This window comes from Vombatus ursinus, unplaced genomic scaffold (genome assembly GCF_900497805.2).
Source record: "Vombatus ursinus unplaced genomic scaffold, bare-nosed wombat genome assembly UNPS02014798.1, whole genome shotgun sequence".
NCBI lineage: Eukaryota > Metazoa > Chordata > Mammalia > Diprotodontia > Vombatidae > Vombatus > Vombatus ursinus.
The window spans coordinates 1,612,799-1,618,108 of NW_020954576.1; the positions used below are offsets into that span (position 1 = coordinate 1,612,799).

The following is a 5,310-nucleotide window of genomic DNA, read 5'->3' on the forward strand; positions in this document are numbered from 1 at the left end:
ATCCTTGCAGAATCTCTTGTATCCATCCTTCTTCTTCATCCCCATTGCTACTGCCCTAGTATCCTTATTACAACTCCCTGAAAGACTGCAACAGCTTCTTCCTTTGAAATAAAACTTTTCTTTTTTTACTTAGGAACTTAAAACATCAGCAAATATGAACATTTCAATGTACAGAGAAAAGAAAAGGGAAATTTTAGATAAAGCAAACTGTGAGCATCTACTAATATAGTTTTTAAGTGGAGATTTGACACATAGTAACAGAACTGTCCTTGTCTGTTTCCCTTTATGAAATTCCCTCTTCTCTGCATTTAAAAAAAAAAGTTTCATTGCTGCTTTTTTTTGCATCATTATCAGTATTTACTAACCCAACTTCTCTTCAACTCCCCTTTCCAGAAGCCCTCCCTTGTGACAATTAAGTATAGTGAAGCAAAATAAATTCACATATCAGTTATGTCCGAATGCAATAGCTTTAATAGATGTTTTCATTTTCACTCTCTCAACCTTCCAATCCCTTCTTCATGACAGAATAATCTCTTTTGCATAGACCTCTTGCTGCTTTTATGGTGGTGGTGGGTGGTGGTGGGAAGTCCTGGGTGTAGATATGCAGAATGTGGGGGAGTCACTTGAGGCTAATCTAGAAACTATGCCAAAAGCTGCCCTCAGGGTCAACCCCAGCATCCCTAACAAATTCAACTAAAGGTTAACTTTCATCCCACCCCAGGTGTTTAATCTAGGAAAATCTCTAAAATGACATTCAGGTATCCTTCATGCCTAGGTTTTTCCAAATGTAAGCAATAGGTCCCCAAGCTCCCATAGAAACATTCAAGATACTAAATATATACTACATTCAAGACAATCTCTATTTCACCCTATAGAAAATGCCTAAAGATTCAAAGGACTCACGAGAACCCATAAATTGACACAGAAAATACATTAGTCATTCACAGGCCTCACATGAGCTCATAAAGAGATACAGACAATGAATAAAACACTCAAACAACCCATAAACTCTACCTCCCCACCCTCCCAGGCAATCCTATTTTGGGGCTCTTAAACCAGCAACACTCCTTCCCGTTGGGCCTGCATGGGCCCACTTACTAGAAGAGCAAGTGTGATGAGGTCCAGATTTCTTGCTGCCCCCTGCCCTGTCTCATGGCTTTTTGGTCTCCTTACAAGAGATTTGTTCCCCAAGTGGTTCCTCCCATGTCATGGCTTAGCTCTCCAACTATAGGAGCCATGCCATGCTCTTCTTTGTCCAAGAAACATGCTCCATCAGGAAGTTTCCTTTTCTCTACAAGAAGTACAATTCCTGAACTCTCAAATTTAGAAACTCTAGGCCTTAGAGACAACCCCAGGGTCGGCATTGTCTTCCTCTCCTGAGGAGAAGGCTAGATGTCCCCCTTCTTCTCCACAGAAAGTTGGGCTCCAGGAAAACATCGTCCATGAGCTCCACTCTGGGGCAGAGTGGACACGCTTATTTCTTCTTCTGCCATGTACTTCTGCAGAAACATTACAAATGTCCCAGCTGTAGCATTTATTGGCTTGGGAAAGTTCATTCTAAGGAATTTTCCTCTCTGACATCATGGGTATGTTCATGGAACTCCTGTGTGCTTGTTTCAAAATGCCATTTCTAGTTTCATAAGGAGATTGTATGTGAGCACAGACTTCCCTCTCCACAGGGCTGGGGCCTACTCTGTTGATCTGTTTTCAGAACAGGGAAATCAGAGAAGTAAAAAAGGAAAAAAAATGGAGCTAGTCTGCTAGCTTACTTTTATAGACCATGGAAAAGGGCAATTCCTCAAATATCTTGAGTCATAGACGGCTAGTCTTCTCAGAGGCAGCCTCAGTCACTGAAAACCAGGCCTAACATAATGCCTTGCACATAACAGGTATTCAATAAATGTTTACTCTCACCTCAATCCCCCAACAACACTCTACTCTCTATTTCCCAGCAGATGACCTTGTCTCCTACTTTTCTAAGAAAATTAAGAGAATACATTCTGTGCTTCCTCCATATCTCAAATCTTTCTTCTCTATGATGCCACAATTCCTTTTGCTTGGTTCTAGTCTGAGGAAAAGGTGGCCCTTCTTCCTGTCCCTCTACTTGTATCCCATATCCCATCCCTTCCTGTGGCTTCCTCCAGGAGTTTGTCCCATTGTAAGGGCAATATGAAATATAATGGCAAATATGGAGCCCCTTAAGGTTTGCAAAGTGCTTTATATATGTGCCACCTGTGATGAGAGCAATGCCTTGGAGACAAGAGACTTAAGCTGACTCTAGCCCAGACTTCACCTATTTGGTGATGTTTTTGAACTTGGCTTTGTGGGACTTCTACCTTCTGGACAGAAGAAGACTGAAGATGATCCGAATTGTTTGTCTCACATGGGAAGCAGTTGGAGGCAGGATCAAGTAGCTTTTGAATGGCCAATGCTCCCCTGTCTCCTTTCCCGTACAGCCCTGAGAGCTCCTATAGTGGATGTTGAGAATCACAAGTTGGGTTGGACCTTTCTATTCAGGGGAGAACTGACAAGGCTGTTGGTGAGATTATGGAGTAGCCAGAGAGAGCTTTGCTCTTCCTCTCACTTGCCTCTTAAAGGGGAATTAGCTCAAAGTTTATATCTCCTTAAAAATGGTTAATGGTGAATGGTGGATGACATCTTTTCTTTTGGGGAAACAGCTGAGCTTGGGAAGAAACCAATTCCATTCCTCTACATAGGCAGTACAAATAATTGACAAATAACGAGGGTAATGAGCTACAAAACTCTTGCTATCCCCTCCGCCATGTCATGGTATGTGCTTTCTTTACAAAAGATTTGTTCCCCAATTGCTTACTATTATTCTTCTAATATGAACTTATTTTCCCCTTTAGGTAAAAGAAAATTCAGCTACTGCCAAATCCTTGTGTGGTAAATGATGGCACCAGGTAGAAATGTGGGAAGGGGTCTGGCTCCCTGTAGAGGGACAAGGGACATATCCTCACTTTCTCAGGCTATTGTTGTATTGTTGTTGTTTGTCTTTCATCTTCCCCCCAACCCCCACCTTGATAGTATTTTATTTTTTCCAATTACATGTAAAGATAGTCTACAACAGTCACTTTTATAAGATTTTGAGTTCCAAATTTTTTTCTCCCTCTCTCCTCTCCCGCCTCCACAAGACAGCATGCAATCTGATATAAGCTATACAGGTACAATATTATCAGACATATTTCCACATTAATCATGTTGTAAAGGAAGAATCAGAACAAAAGGGAAAAACCACAAGAAAGGAAAAAAAAAGAGAGAGAAAATAGTATGCTTCGATTTGTATTCAGACTCTACAATTCTTTCTCTGGATGTGGTCAGTATTTTCCATCATGAGTCTTTTGGAGATGTCTTAGATCCTTGTGTTGCTGAGAATAGCTAAGTCTTTCAAAGTTGGCCGTTGCACAATGTGGCTGTTACTGTGTACAATGTTCTCTTGGTTCTGCTCACTTCACTCAGCATCAGTTCATGGTCCATCAAGTCCAGGTTTTTCTGAAACCCACCTGCTCATCATTTCTTATAGAACAATAGTATTCCATTACATTTATGTGCCACAAATTGTTTAGCCATTCCACAATTGATGATCATCCCCTCAATTTCCAATTCTTTGTCATCACAAAAGAGCTGCTATAAGTATATTTGTACATGTGGGTTGTTTTTCATGCTTGGAGAGGACCAGGACATCAGGAAGAAGATGCCATGACTTGCAAGTCAATTGGGTTTAAGTGAGGGAGGACTATGTAAAATCATTAGCCTCACTTTCTCCTCCAGAGTCATTTGGATCCAGTGGTCAGATACAGATCAGGAAGATAGGTCCTCCTGAGGCTAAGGTACTAGATGGAGGAGGGAGAGCCTGTTACTGATCAATCGATTCCCTTTGGAAGTCCCATAAGCAAAAGAAGCATACTGATATCATACCCCTAGACAAACGCAAGTTTTCAAAAACAGAAGCACCTATAAACAGAGAGAGAATGAGATAGCATATAGGTATATCCCTAGGCTGAGTAGAGATTGATTATTGAGGGAAAAAACTATATAAGCCTGAGAGAGATTATGCTACATTTGGAGCTCCTACCCACTTAAACTTTCTACTCTAAGGAAAACATTCCTTAAATTCCTTACATTCCCTGTGAGTAAGGAGGGGGGCCTGATACCTAGAAGGTGCTCCAGTTACCAACCCTGCTTCTCCTGCCTGTCACCCCCTCATCCATATTATGGCTCTGGTACCCCTTAAAAGGATACACACTCCTGTTTAATGCCTTTCATTTCTTAAAAGGGGAAACCTTTCCTTCTTTAAATGATATAAGTGGGAGGCTCTCTGTAAAAAGTCTTTTGGGTGCTCGCTTCAGCAGCACATATACTAAAATTGGAACAATACAGAGAAGATTAGCATGGCCTGTGCATGAGGATGACACGCGAATTCATGAAGCATTCCAAGAAATGCAAGGGATAGTGGCCTAGCCGTTCCAGATCTTAAATTGTATTTTAAAGCAGCAATCATCAAAACTACTTGGTACTGGCTAAGAAATAGAGTGGTGGATCAGCGGAATAGGTGAGATACACAAGACGCAGTAGTCAACGACTATTCTAAACTCCTATTTGATAAACCCAAAGACCTCAACTTCTGGGATAAGAACTCACTATTTGACAAAGACTGCTAAGAAAACTGGAAAAGAGTATGGCAGAAACTAGGTATAGACCAAAATCTTACACCTTATACCAAAATGAAGTCAAAATGGGTTCACTATTTAGGCTGATACTATAAGTAAACCGGGAGAGCAAGGAATAGTTTACTTGTCAGATTTACGGAGAACAGAAGAATTTATTGCCAAACAAGAGATAGAGAACATTATGAAATGCAAAATGGATAATTTTGGTTAGATTAAATTGAAAAGTTTTTGCACAAACAAAGCCAATGCAAACAAGATTAGAAGAGAAGCAGAAAGCTGGGGAACAATTTTTATAGCCAGTATCTCTGATAAAGGCCTCATTTCTAAAATATAAAGAGAACTGAATCAAATTTATAAGAATGCAAGTCATTCCCCAATTGATAAATGGTCAAAGGATATGAACAGGCAGTTTTCAGATGAAAAAATTAAAGCTATCTATAGTCATGTGAAAAAATGCTCTAGATCACTATTGATTAGAAAAATGCAAATCAAAACAACTCTAAGATACCATATCACACCTATCAGATTGGCCAACATGACAAAACAGGAAAATGATAAATGTTGGAGAAGATATGGGAAAATTGGAACACTAATGCATTATTGGTGGAGTTGTGAACTG

At 40.2% G+C, this 5,310-nt stretch overlaps 1 non-coding gene across 1 annotated transcript; it reads left to right on the forward strand.

Moving 5' to 3' along the window:
* The first annotated feature begins 4,357 nt into the window (after positions 1-4,357).
* Positions 4,358-4,464, forward strand: LOC114050249. The gene has a single exon (XR_003569957.1). It is a non-coding gene; the product is annotated as a U6 spliceosomal RNA (small nuclear RNA).
* The last annotated feature ends 846 nt before the right edge of the window (positions 4,465-5,310 follow it).